Source organism: Periplaneta americana, chromosome 6, assembly GCF_040183065.1.
Source record: "Periplaneta americana isolate PAMFEO1 chromosome 6, P.americana_PAMFEO1_priV1, whole genome shotgun sequence".
Lineage (NCBI taxonomy): Eukaryota > Metazoa > Arthropoda > Insecta > Blattodea > Blattidae > Periplaneta > Periplaneta americana.
The window spans coordinates 159,940,275-159,955,863 of NC_091122.1; the positions used below are offsets into that span (position 1 = coordinate 159,940,275).

At 35.7% G+C, this 15,589-nt stretch overlaps 1 protein-coding gene and 1 long non-coding RNA gene across 2 annotated transcripts in view; one reads left to right on the forward strand and one right to left on the reverse strand.

Moving 5' to 3' along the window:
* LOC138701992 (uncharacterized) overlaps positions 1 to 15,589 on the reverse strand; it is a 245,386-nt gene that overhangs the window by 47,288 nt on the left and 182,509 nt on the right. The window lies entirely within an intron of this gene.
* plx (PTB_TBC1D1_like and TBC domain-containing protein plx) overlaps positions 706 to 15,589 on the forward strand; it is a 403,577-nt gene continuing 388,693 nt past the window's right edge. The window contains exon 1 of the mRNA XM_069829428.1: positions 706 to 1,045. The gene's annotated coding sequence lies outside the window, so the exon portion shown is untranslated. The remainder of the gene's footprint in view (positions 1,046 to 15,589) is intronic.

Consider the following 15,589-nt stretch of genomic DNA (forward strand, 5'->3'; position numbering starts at 1 on the left):
CAGTAACGTTGCCAACAAATGAAAGTAAATCACCACAATTCCCTCTCAATGTCTCCTAATATACCTCTAGAAGTACTAAAATATTAATAGCTCTATAGGTGATCGGGGTTTATATTGTTCTGTGGGTCAAGGTTAAAAGGTAGCAAAGAGTTTGTATTACAAACTCTTTGATAGGTAGCGAGCAAAGATGTGACTATCACTAATGGAATATATATTACAGCTTTTCCATCAATTGATATATTTTGAATACCATATCTAAAGAGAGAAATCTCACGAATACAGTAAAGTGAGAGACTACTTCATATTCATCATCATCATCATCATCATCATCATCATCATCATCATCATCGGTAGCGTAGTTGGTATAGCCCTGGCCTTCTATGCTCGAGGTTGCGGGTTCGATCCCGACCGAGGTCGAGAGCAATTAAGTGTGTTTAATTGCGACAGGCTCGTGTCAGTAGATTTACTGGCATGTAAAAGATGCGGGACAAAATTCCGGCACACTGGCGACGCTGCTATAATCTCTGTAGTCACGAGGGTCGTTTAGTTGGCTGTTTTATCGATATAGCCATTGTGATATTTCTCCAGACGTATTCCAGCAGCAGTTCACGATAGCTCCAGCAGGGAACGTTTGAATAATTTGTCACTAGATGTCGCATGCCAACTTATTCGTACTATTTGAAGGCCATCAGGTGATAGCATAGATACAGGTGAATGGAACGCAACTGTGAAAGATTATGCAGTGTCAAACTTTGGTCGTTGAGTGAAATTACTAATCTGTAGGGCTATTGCGTAGTTTGATTTGGTCAGTGATTATCTGTTGTGACATGTGGTGATAATATTTAGCCGTTACAAGACATACAGACAGAGTTTCTGACATTTCGTACGGTCTTTCACAAAGTTAACGAGCTATAGCAGAACTTGCATTTGTTTCCCAGTATTTGTAGATGTATTTTGTCAGCAGTCGGCTTGTCGGTAGCTGTGGAGGTTGGTCCAGTAGTGGTCAGCTGATGTTTGGGTGCAAGAAGTAGCCTGCACGTGTGAAGTAAGTGGTACACATTCAAACCTAGATTCACATAGTCAGCTGTCAATGTTGTGTTCACAGTAAATGTTATGATGATATAAGTTTATAGTTGTTTTGGTTGTCAGAAAGATCAAATTTCTAACTGAATGGTTGCTGTATTTCAAAACATCGAATATTCGATGTTGTCTATTCGAATGAGAGTTGTTTTAACTTATACAATATTGTAAAGCAGTATTTTAATGGGCCCAGTTTCATATGCAGAAGGTTTTTTGTTAGTGAATTGCAACGGAAAACCTTGTTTATGTGTTTAGATGAATTACCTTGGGATATCGAGAATGTTTTGTGATTTCAGAAAATATAATGGAGAAGGGTCATATACAGGTCGAATATTTAGAATAAATGGACGGGATTTTTATTTTAACATACACATTTTTGTACCGGTAATAGTTCAGTCAGTCCTCTCTTTTTCATGCAACATATGAAACTCAAGATAATGAACTTCTTTTTTAAGCATGGGTTAGAGGTATTAGATTAGACCAGGACAGTGTGTCAGAATATAAGGGGAAAGTAATTTTACTTACATTAAGGGGAGTCTGTACTCTGAATTTGGTGAAAAAAATTGAAAATGTGTTTTAATAAAAGATAAAGACCGTAATTTTAGCCTGTTACATACAATAATACTTGAAGAATAACCCTTAAAAATTTCAAATGTGTATCTTATATAAGTCCTGAGAAAAGTGCACCTAAATTAGATGAAATTTACATTGCTGGGATAGGCAGTACAGACTCTCCTTAAAGTGTTTGCATTTTTTAATGGTATAGTAAGTAAATTTGTACAGTATTGAAGTTCACTGCATTGCATTTCTTGAATATTATCTATCTTTGAGGCCAACACTTTTATCTATGTAATAAAAAACACACAAATATAATGCTGTCATTGTGTAGCTAGAACATTTATTTTAATGGTAAATTACAGACTTCTGAAGAAACAAACTTTACTTATCCCCCCCCCCTTTTTAAGAAATCGTTTAAAATAATTACACTACAGCACACAAAAATTGACTTAGTTACACATACTGTACATTCATCGGCATAGAAAAAAGTCTTTAATTATTTACCTGTGTTCTTAATTAAATATTTCGATATTGTTTCCATTCTATACCTTCTAGTAAGTGTAAATGTTAGAATTCATTTTAAAGAAAGAAAGAAATGGTTTAATAGTCAATTCGAAACATCTTTTCAAATTACAACCTACATCATTAAACATAAAATATAGAATTAATGTTATAGTAGAACTTATCATGTAGTCTACACACTTTTATAGTGAAATTCTAACAATTTAATTACCGGTATTATGAATAGTAGGCCTACTATTCTTATACAATCTACATACAAAAATTTTAGTTAGTCTACGTAATTAAGAAGTTATAGTTAGGTAATAAAAAAAAAAAAGTAATATTTTATCGTATAAAGTCATTCAGTCGACATAATTACTTTCCGTAGATAAAAGAAAATATTATAACATATACCGTAATTTAATAATATTGATACGATTCACCAACATATCCATTATTTCAAATATATGGAGTTTATTGTATTATGTGAAATCATATCAGCTCTGTTTATGTAACATTGAATGTTACTTTTGAAGTAGGCCTATAGGTACTAAAACATACCACTATCATTGTTATGATCTTTGCATCCCCCAATACCATCATCTTCACCAACATGACTACTACCCTCATTAAGACCAACAACATTCTCACAACATCCACAACATCAACATTATCAGCACAACCATCATCACCATCACCACCACCATCATTAAAGTTTTTTAAAAACATTTTTATTATTGCACAAATCGGCACAGATATTACCGCATTTTATTATTATTATTATTATTATTATTATTATTATTATTATTATTATTATTATTATTACTGTATTTCAAGTGATATTAGATGGGAGTCGTTAGATGGAACGCCAGACCTCAGAAATAATAATTATTATTTTTATGTTCAGGCACTTAACATCAACAAATCATAATAATTAACATTATAAACCTAAATCATAAACTCAACAGATCAAACTTTACCACTTAAAAAAAGATAGAAAAATACATAAATTGGATCGGTGTCTGGTAGAGTTCCCGGGTAGCTCAGTTGGTAGAGCGTTGGTACGTTTAACCAAAGGTCCCGGCTTCGCTGCCCTGCCCCGGAACAATTTTTCCCTCGAAATTATTCAAATCAACTTTACAGGTAGTTATACCTGAAAGCTTGATTTGCATAATATACGCCACTGTTTGTTAACAGAAAACCACAATTTAAGTCACACAGAGTTGGTGTGCACTCAGTGTTGGTTGCTTGACGGTTGTCAGCCCACTTTGGGGGTCTGTGTATATAGAGGGAAAAATTGGATCAGTGTCTGGTAGAGTTCCCGGGTAGCTCAGTTGGTAGAGCGTTGGTATGTTTAACCAAAGGTCCCGGGTTCGATGCGGCCCCGAAACAATTTTTCCCTCGAAATTATTTCAATTAAATACATTTCTACGCATAACAAAATTAGTTCACTGACTTAAAAAAATCAAAATAAATACGTGAATTAAATACATTAAAACTCGAAAAATACATTAATTAAATCACTTTTGAGCATAACAAAACTAGTCATTAGTTTACCGACTTAAAAAATCAAAATAAATATGTTAATTAAATACATTAAAACTCGAAAAATACATTTATTAAATCACTTTTGAGCATAATAAAACTAGTTATTAATTTACTGACTTAAAAAATCAAAATAAATATGTAAAACTCGAAAAATACATTAATTAAACTAACTTCACTGACTTAAAAAAATCAAAATAAATAAGTAATTTAAATTAAATACATTAAAACTCAAAAAATATATTAATTAAATCACTTTTGAGCATAACAAAACTAGTCATTATTTCACTGATTAAAAAGAAATCACTGATTTAAAAAATAAAAACAAATACATAAATTAAAAACATACAAAAAAGATTAAAAGGTACGGTACATAAATTAAAGACACTTCTATGCATAACAAAACTAGTTATTCGTTCACTGACTTAAAAAATCTAAATAAATATATGAATTAAATACACTTCTATGTATGGCAAAAGTAGACATGAGTTCACTGACTTAAAAAAAAAAAAATATGGAGTAAATACTTACTTACTTATTGGCTTTTAAGGAACCCGGAGGTTCATTGCCGCCCTCACATAAGCCCGCCATTGATACCTATCCTGAGCAAGATTAATCCAGTCTCTACCATCATATCCCACCTCCCTCAAATCCATTTTAATATTATCTTCCCATCTACGTCTCGGCCTCCCCAAAGGTCTTTTTCCCTGCCGGCCTCCCAACTAATGCTCTATATGCATTTCTGGATTCGCTCATACGTGCTACATGCCCTGCCCATCTCAAGCTTCTGGATTTAATGTTCCTAATTATGTCAGGTGAAGAATACAATGCGTGCAGCTCTGCGTTGTGTAACTTTCTCCATTCTCTTGTAACTTCATCCCTCTTAGCCCCAAATATTTTCCTAAGCACCTTATTCTCAAACACCCGTAGTCTCTGTTCCTCTCTCAAAGTGAGAGTCCAAGCTTCACAACCATAAAGAACAACCGGTAATATAACTGTTTTATAAATTCTAACTTTCAGATTTTTTGACAGCAGACTGGATGATAAAAGCTTCTCAACCGAATAATAACAGGCATTTCCCATATTTATTCTGTGTTTAATTTTCTCCCGAATATCATTTATATTTGTTACTGTTGCTCCAAGATATTTGAACTTCTCCACCTCTTCAAAAGATAAATTTCCAATTTTTATATTTCCATTTCGTACAATATTCTGGTCACGAGACATAATCATATAGACTACTTTGTCTTTTCGGGATTTACTTCCAAACCTATCTCTTTACTTGCTTCCAGTAAAATTCCCGTGTTTTCCCTAATTGTTTGTGGGATACAACGTTTATACAAATTAATTTTATATCCTAGAATATGATATATACTGTATATAAAATACAAAAAAAGAATAAATAAATAAATAAATAAATAAATAAATAAATAAATAAATAAATAAATAAATAAATAAATAAATAAATAAATAAATAAATAAATAAATAAATAAATAAGTAAATAAATAAATAAATGAGTGAGTGAAGTTATGAAAAAAGGAAAGAAAAAATGAATGAAGGAATAAATAAATAAATAAATCAATCAATAAATAAGGGATTAAATAAAGGAAGAAATAAAAATAAATAAACATTACCTTAGTCTCTCCAACAATATCCTTAACATTTTTGTCATTTTCAAGGCATTGAATAATATTATTTACTTTGTCAGAAATAACTTAGACTTAAAAGTGTTGATGACACGATGCCTTACAATATTCGGGGGCTTGGATTCTCGTCACAAAAACACACCACGTTGTACTGATTTCTGATTTCTTTAGACTGAAACGCATTCTACTAAATCGATGGAGCAGTGTATGACAAAACTAGTCGCGGATTCACGTTTCTGTTACAATAAATAACAATAAACATTCTGAATTAATCAAACGAGAAACTCTTGTTATGCTCATTCAAGCAAGTGCAACAACCGTTTCTTTGATATTCTAGTAATCTAGTTGGTAGTATCCGCTCAGAGCTCGTTAAGTCGAACTCCAGCTGTACTCTGTACAGTACACGTGTATACCGCTAATCTGTCTCCACTGTTTTGGTGAATGAAATCGAAGCTCTAGTCTTGGCCCATTGTGTACTCTAGTGCCCTTCTAAGTGATGATTGGCCAATTCCGACAAGTGGCACGGGTGGCATTCGTGAATCCGACGCTGACAGGTGGGCCATCCTGCCTCAGCCTCTGTGCCAGAGGGGCCCGGAACCCCAAGCACTTCCTAAATGAGCATACCCGTACTACCCCCTCCCCTCTAAGACTTGCTAGTGATAAATGAAATGTGGGGGAAGGTGGAGAGTGTTAGTGGAATGAGAGGAAAACGGGAGTACCCGGATTTGTCCACCACAAATTCCATCACGACTAGCCGGGGATCGAATCCGGGCCACCTAGATGGAAGGCGAGCGTGCTAGCACTGTAGCCACAGACGCGGCAACGTTATGTAGGCATGATTAGTTTTATATAAAAGTGAAAAGATGAGCACATCATAGAGGAGAAAATGTTAGATTATTATTTATTTAACGACGCTCGCAACTCAGCGTCGTCGGTGTGCCGGAATCTACTGACATGAGCCTGTCGCATTTAAACACTTGAATGCCATCGCCTTCGGCCGGGATCGAACCCGCAACCTTGGGCATAGAAGGCCAGCGCTATACCAACTCGCCAACCAGGTCGACCTGAAGTTAGATCAGCAATTAAATCATTCATGTAAATGTTAAACAATGTAGAGCTTAATACAGTACCTTGTGATACACCAGTTTGTAAGACCTTGCAATGGGAATATGAATTCCCATATTTAACTTTACAATATCTTTCACCAATGAAGGATTCAAACCATTTGAGCATATTTGGTGCAACGCCTACTTTATGTAGTTTTAAAATAAGGTTTTATTTCCAGACATAATCATAGGCGCTACTGAAGTCGACAAAAACCGCTGTCAAAACTTTGCTCTTATCTAAAGCATCCTTGATATGCTGGCTTAGTTTTGTGATCTGTTGGCTTGTGGATCTATTTATTCGAAACCCTGCTTGTTCGTTTGATAGTATACCAATATTTTCAAGGAACCTTTTATTTACCATTCTTTCCATAATTTTTGCCATTATGCTGAGCAGAGATATGGGTCTATAGTTCTCAATGTGTGATGCATCCTTACTTACTTACTGGCTTTTAAGGAACCCGGAGGTTCATTGCCGCCCTCACATAAGCCCGCCATTGGTCCCTATCCTGAGTAAGATTAATCCAGTCTCTACCATCATACCCCACCTCCCTCAAATCCATTTTAATATTATCTTCCCACCTACGTCTCGGCCTCTCCAAAGGTCTTTTGCCCTCCGGCCTCCCAACTAACACTCTATATGCATTTCTGGATTCGCCCATACGTGCTACATGTCCTGCCCATCTCAAATGTCTGGATTTTATGTTCCTAATTATGTAAGGTGAAGAATACAATGCATGCAGCTCTGCGTTGTGTAACTTTCTCCATTCTCCTGTAACTTCATCCCTCTTAGCCACAAATATTTTCCTAAGCATCTTATTCTCAAACACCCTTAACCTCTGTTCCTCTCTCAAAGTGAGAGTCCAAGTTTCACAACCATACAGAACAACCGGTAATATAACTGTTTTATAAATTCTAACTTTCACATTTTTTGACAGAAGACTAGATGACAAAAGCTTCTCAACCGAATAATAACACGCATTTCCCATATTTATTCTGCGTTTAATTTCCTCCCGAGTGTCATTTATATTTGTTACTGTTGCTCCAAGATATCTGAATTTTTCCACCTCTTCGAAAGATAAATCTCCAATTTTTATAGTTCCATTTCGTACAATATTCTGGTCACGAGACATAATCATATACTTTGTCTTTTCGGCATTTACTTCCAACCCTATCGCTTTACTTGCTTCAACTAGAATTTCCGCGTTTTCCCTAATCGTTTGTGGATTTTCTCCTAGCATATTCACGTCATCCGCATAGACAAGAAGCTGATGTAACCTATTCAACTCCAAACCCTGTCTATTATCCTCAACTTTCCTAATGGCATATTCTAGAGCGAAGTTAAAAAGTAAAGGTGATAGTGCATCTCCCTGCTTTAGCCCGCAGTGAATTGGAAAAGCATCAGATAGAAACTGGCCTATACGGACTCTGCTGTAAGTTTCACTAAGACACATTTTATTTAATCGAACTAGTTTCTTGGGAATATCAAATTCAATAAGAATATTATATAAAACTTCTCTCTTAACCGAGTCATACGCCTTTTTGAAATCTATGAATCTATCTATGCATCCTTACCCTTCTTTAATATAGGTATAATAACTACTTTTTTCCATTGAGATGGGATCATGCCTGTCTTTCAAATTTTGTTGAACCATAGAAGAATTGGCTTCTTAGCTTCACTATCCAAATGTCTGATGAACTCACTATGGATTCCATCTTTACCAGGGGACTTTCCGGTTTTTAAATCCTTTGTACAGATGAAAGTTCCTGGTAAGAGAAGTCAGAAACAAAGACTGTGTTGGAACTTGGACTTTTGAAATTATTTAATTCCTTTTTACTCTGTGTTGTTTGTTTCTAGATGTCTTTTGACACCTTTCTTGCGTACGAGCTCTTCTTATGACTATTAGAGTAATGTTTTACAAATGCGATTACTAGTATGTCTCGATCAGAGGTCAGAGTTTTATTTCTACGAATAATGGGTTGCTTTATCGCGACTGATGTCTTATTTTGAAAATAAGTATGTGGAATTTTGCATTCATCACTGTAACAAAATACACCAACATACTAGAAACATTGTCACCCGGTTATTGTTACGTTTTGGAATGTGAGTTGCGCAACACATTTGACTATCGCGTTACTTATGTTTGTAGTTGGACAATGACTGCAGAGTACTGCTAATACTTCCCTTTTTTAATTCATCTGTTTATGTGTTAAATTGTTAAAACTTCCGTATTGTGACCACGAAGGTTGATAACCTCTGGCATGTGTTGCAGTAGTTGTGGAATACATTTTGCTTTACCCGTTTTTTTAAGTAATATTATTAGTCCACACCTGTGGAGTAACGGCTAGCGCGTCTGGCCGCAAAACCAGGTGGCCCGGGTTCGATTCCTGGTTGGGGAAAGTTACCTGGTTGAGATTTTTTCCGGGGTTTTCCCTCAACCCAATATGAGCAAATGCTGGGTAATTTTCGGTGTTGGACCGCGGACTCATTTCACCGGCATTATGACCTTCATCTCATTCAGACGCTAAAAAAATCAAGATAAACAATAACGGCACAGTCTACTATATACAGTCGCGAAGCTCATTATGTAGTAAAAATGCAAACATGGGTAGTTGCCCAACACTAGGATCGCTACTATCGCCTCATCATCGCAGATTTCTCTCCTAGTAGACGACAAAATATGTTACACTTTCGTTGTGTTCTTTTAGAAATATTAACACCTACCTTCCATTATTGAAATATTAAATGCATAAAGTTAGTTTATTATTTTAATGAAGTATATTAAATTCCACCATAAACTCGAAGATACCTGCAAGAAATAGGTTAATATTATTTTGGTTTGTGCAAAACGAACTGAAATTTACTATAATCTCTTCACTCATTCAAGATTATAGCGATAATTAACTATGAAACCAATAAATATTAATTTGCATTTCCCTTTACAACAATAATAATGGAAATATGAATTAATGGAGTAACTTACGTGTACCGGTACGTGTAGTGTAGGCTTACGTAGTTAACAAAGTGGGATGAGGTTAAGCAATAATAATCACACCAGAATTGGAAATAAAACGTGATCAATAAATTTTATTGTAACAGGCTTTTTCTACGTCTCTAGTAAAGTAGCAAATAAAAATAACAACAAAATTAACAGCTATAATTAAAAACATATCCTTTGAAAAAAAAAGTAGGCCTAAGCAATAATAATCCCACCAGAATTGAAAATAAAACGTGATCAATAAATTTCATTAAAACAGACTTAATTTTTCTAGGTCTATAGTAAAATATTATTATTCCAATTATTGTATTTTAGCCATTAAAATTTTCATTACAACCAATAACGAACATTTCACAAGCATCAATGTGAAATACGCAACGAGCTAGCACTCGATGGAAATACGACACAGTCCGAAGTCGACCGTGGACAGTCTATTGTTTCTAGTTGCTAACCGCTTGGAGCGCTTTATCACGAGATTTGCAAAAAATCACCTCAAGCTTCGCGACTGAATATAGTAGACTGTGATAACTGTGTCCTATTTTAAAGTTGTTCTCGTTGGTCTGATAGTTTTCATCAGAGTCGTGTTTTTTGTACTAGCAATAAACTCGAAAAATGACTTTTAGTTATGGTTAGAGGTATGTAACGTTTTGTGTTAAATTTAGTTCATCTGTGTCAATATTTTTTACTCAAAGTTTCGTGAATTTTACGTTCTCTATATTTGCGCGATAAACACGGAAAATAATTTCTTTTTATTTTCTTTATTTTAAAAGCAAATCATAACTAATTTTTCATGGGAATACTTGGGACATACTTAAACCTTTTGACTTTTCTTATTTAGATACGTTGGGACTCACTGTCATTAATTAAAAGTACGTTTGCCTGCCAGCTAATAACTTAACCACCCCTTGGGAACATTACTTTCTGCCTATATGAATATAAAAGAGGGATTGTAACGGTGCTTGAGATAGTCAATGTTTGTCAAACAACTCCACGTATTTCAACACAAAATCGGGAATTTAATGGTATCATACTTCAGGCAATGAATCTTCGCAAATTATTTTCATTCTACTTAGTTTCCAAAGTGAAGTGATGGTATGAAGATGGGCTGAAGTGGTGGACTACCGTGGTCATGGGTTTTACTTAAGTGATAACATTGTTATTTTCGAATTATGAACTAATAGTAATAGACAACAGGTCTTCAATGAAATAGAAAAATATTCTAACATATATTTTACTTGGTGATTTCACTGATTTGGAGTTAAACGCTAAGTTAAAGTTGTGCTAATTACTTCACTACATCTTACCATCAAATGCCCTTCAACTAAATAATATATCATGTGACCTGTTATAATAATAAGCTTACATTAAATCCGCTGGTAATAATAATAATAATAATAATAATAATAATAATAATAATAATAATAATAGGTTTGTTCTAGCTCGGTTCAGAATCGATTCCGAACTGCCTGCTCATGCGCAGTAGCTCAATGTGCGTTCCAACAAGACTAGAACTGATTTCGAACCGATACTGAACTCCCAGTTCCCTATTCCAACGTGCTTTAGAACTCGTTCGGAATGAGTGAAATTGTTTCTCAGGAACTGGGAATTCTGAACTGCTGACGCATGCGCAGATGGTTTAACCTGAAGTTCTGGTTAAAATGCTTCGAGATTAGACAGGTTAAAATAAAAAAAAAATAGTCCAACATGAGTGATTTGGAAGGTGATAGCTACATATTTTACGAAGAATTAAGTTCTGAAGATGAATAAAGTTTTAATATGAGAAGAAACTCCGAAGGCCGTCAAAGAAGAGTTCAAGACACGTTCCAATAACGTGAAATCTCGAACTAGTTCTGATACCGTACACAACTGGCGCATGTGTCGAAAGAAGTTCGGTTTTAGCCTGATCACATTTATAACAGATTGCTCAGCCTTATAGGCTTTGACGGCAACAACTTTTATCAATTTCACTAGTCTGCCCTCTAGCTACTGCATAAGAAATCACGTTATAACTCTCAGTTGAATTGCATGAAGCAACTGTACTTCCATCTAGCGGTCGTTCTCAATCGACGGTGGCGATCCTGGTGGTTGTTCTCTTCCAGATGTTACCGTTTTTAACATTGGGATGGCCAATCTGTTATGTGTGTGAACAGGGGTATTAGTTCGGAACGCGTTCTGGATTACTTCCTGGAACAAACAAACCTATAAATAATAATAATAATAATAATAATAATAATAATAATAATACTACCGGTAATAACGTGTACAAATACAGAGTGTTAAAAAAGTATCCAGTATTTTAGGAGGTGATATAGTATGCATGAAAACAAGAAAATAATGTCTAATAAACATGGGTCCTGCAACACATACTTTCTGAGATCTGAACACTCAACCGCTACTGTTATGTAAACACGTGTTACAGTGTTACTACCTATTTGCTTTTATGTTTATGAATACCTAAAAAAATGTTCATAAACGATCACAATGACATTAGGCTTTTGTCTTTGAATCCCATCTCTGATTCATCTCGCAAAAGAACCTTAGTCTCCTTTCACCCAGTGAAGGGCGCACAATGGTATAAAGCAAGTCTATGTAAGGGTCCGTCCCGGGTCCGACTCTCGAAAAACCAATCTAAAGCCAGTTACTTTCTCAAAAGACTTAACATTAGAGACGATAGTAAATGTTCGTCTAGCGCTGTAGCAGCGTTATGCCTGGACTCACGTTACGAAACACGCGCTGGTTCGGATCCTTGTGTGGAAGACATTTTTTCATGAAACTTCGGATAGAGTATGGGACCGGTATCCACCCAACATCGTGATGAATTTGTGGATCTACGATAGGTAGCGAAATCCGGTTTCGAAAACCATCTGTAACGGCGGGGGGATCATAACGCTGTTCACACGTTACCCCCGTTTTGATTGGATGATCGTACACATCTGCCGAGGCTTGTGGACGTGAGGCTATGAGTCGGCCTTGGCCCTTCATGGGCTGTCGTGCCATGGATTACATTAAATTTAGGCAGAAAACATTACATCATATAATCTTTAAGATGTGCCAACACTATGTAATAATATGAATCATAAATTGTTTTCCACACTTCATTCTTACCTTGAATGTGTTTTGAGATAGTTGTTTGTAAGAAAGGAACGTGTATCGCGAGTGGAAGGCTTGTGAAATAGCTGTCACAGATCCATTTACGATCGCTAATCTCTCCATTCTGTCCCCCAGGGTTTCGAAATACTACTTAGCTTTAACACGTAACGCTTGTCTGGAATATATTCTACTTTCAGTACTTAGAATAGTGAAGGACTTGAAAGAGAAGCTAAAGTTTTCAACTTCGGTGACATGAAACTTCACGTTTCAATGTAGCTATGTTACTTTAAAATATTTTCTTTACGCAATTATTTTTGTTCTACTTTGCAGTCTTAATTTCACTTTTTATTATTAAGTTGCGTTAGCCACCAGTCTAGCTCAGATGATAGCGCGTTTGCTTGCTGATCCGGAGCTGCATTCGGACATCATTTCGATTCCCTCTTCAGCTCATTAGGTTCCCCCCCCCCCCCCCGAGGTTTTTCCAAACGTAAGACGAATGTTAGATAATATTACATGGTTCAATAAGTAATGCACCACTTTTGTTTTCTCAGTTGCCCTTCATTGGAGAAGAACAAAATTTTATACAGGAAAAACCGTAAGCAATGTCGCTGATTTAAGGGGGCTATTCTTTGAGAAATTTTAAACAAAAAAGTTTAATACAATTTTGCTCGGTTTTGCTTCCTTTTCGAGATAAAAATTGTTTTATATTAAACATTTCATAGCCTGTTGTGGGAAAGTCATTAATTTAATTTCCAATATATTTAGTCAGTTCAAGAGAGCAGTCTATTATGGATAATGCCAAAATAGCCTGTTTATTATGCACCAAAATATGTAAAAATATGTAACTTAAAATATTATGGATATATTAATTTGTCCTACAGAATAATCTCTGTAATGTTGACAATTAATATTTGAGGAGAAAAATTCGCTCCGGTGCCGGGGATCGAACCCGGTAATATTCTCATAGCTAGCAGTGCATCATAATTGCGGAATCCCGGCCAAACAAGTCACTCAGCTGAGTGCGCTCCTAGTATAATGGCAGTTGACATTGGATACACGTCAACATATATGCCTAACTTGGAGTCAGGCCACAAAGGGAAACACTGAAGGAGGAAGATTCGATGCGGTGCTGTGGATTGAATTCGGCGTAGCTCAGTGGTCAGAGCGCTTGGTACGTAGAACCAAGGATCCGAGTTCGATCCCCGGCGCCAGAGCGAATTTTTCTCCTCAAATATTAAATGTAACTTAAAACTTCGGAATAATGATCCCTTTGGTGTGATTCGCCGACGTTTTAGCTTTTCTTAGGCTACAGCTACATATATAGGAACGGAATATGTAATTACATAGAATCCGGGCTCTTCTGGTTAATTAATAACCCGGCACACTCTTAAATGACAGTCGCATCCTTACAAATTTCCGGACTCTAGACACCTAGTGAACTTTTCTTAAACATCCCAAGAGCCGATCCCGGGAATCTAACCCGGGACCTCCAGATCTGAAAGTCTACATGCTGTCCTCCAGACTACGGAGGCAATCATGACTATTTTTAGGAAAACATCTTTGCATGAATGAATGGAAATGGGAGAAGAAATACAGTAGAACTTGGTTATAACGATATCCAAGGGACCTTAAAAATTATATTGTTATAAACGAGTGTCGTAGTAAGCGAGATTCATATTATCAGTCTAGTGAGGTGGAAATTGAAAAATAACAAACTTAATTAGGCTTATTTGAGGTTTATGTAGGCCTATTCAATTTTAAGCCTACCGTAAACATAATAAAATACACGTACAATTATAAATACAGTATTTTGTATTAAAACAGTTTGTTCAGAACTCACCAAATTTCTTTAGTCTACTTTGGAGTGAAGTAGTCAGTGATTTTACTCTGTTGTCTCATACTTGTCCAATACACATTTTGTAAATTACGTTCTATGATCATTATTTCAGTTGCAATTTCACTGCTCCCTCCTCTAGCTTGATCCATTTTGTTCAATTGCATCAACAATTTTTATCCTTGCTCTTTCAAATCATTTGGACTGTGGAATTAACTAGGCCAAACTCACGACACACGTCAGCTTTTTTAATTCCATTCTCAATTTAATGAATCACTTTAACTTTTTCTTCCAACGTTAAAACTTTTCTTTTAGTGACCATACTGCGTTAAAATGCGTGCACTTGTTAGTGAAATTTTCCTGTCGAAACTGACCGTATGCGGGTACCATTAATACCGCATGAATTCGAGCGGGTTACAATGGATTTACAGAGGTCTATGACAGAAGAGGATAGTAAAGAATTTGCCAGGTTGCCTGATTTTAACAAAATATTTCTTAAAATACTTTGGTTCTTTGAAAATCTTATTTCAAACTGAGGTTGAAAATGACGTTATATGCAAGGTAGACGCTTATACGTTTGTCGTATTAAGCAAGCTAGAAAAGCATATGTCTTATGGGGAATTAGTTGGGACCACAGAATTTTTGACGTTATAGACGAGGTGTCGCACAAAACGAGGTCGCTATAACCAAGTTCTACTGTATTTAAAAGGTACGGGGAAATGCGTGCTTGCCAGAGAAATTGGGGTTGAGAAGTGTATATGTGAGCTCCAAGTCTGTTGGTCACTTGTCTCATTCCGATTTCCGCCTTCATATGAAGGAATATTACAGCATTTTGAAGGCGAGAAGCCGAAAATATACGTAACCTGCTGTAATCATTATCACGTGAGGGCTTTATTCATTCGGTGGGTCGGGACCGCACTTCCTACGAGCCGGGGTGTCTCGAAAAACCACTGAACTAGTCAATTGCGATTTTTTTTATAATAGTCACCTCCCTTTTTCGTCAATATGTATGCTCACACGCATAGAGTTGACGTCCAATCCTGGAGAATAGCTTTTAATAACGGATTCTACAGTAGATTCCACTTTCCCTGCTTTCTCTAACGGTGTAAATATTAGTGTTGTCGATCGATCAAAATATTTAATCGATTAACGATTAATCGAGCTTTGACCGATTTAAAAAAGTATTAAATGTACTGCAGTGCACAATTATTGTTAAATTTAATTTTTGTTTG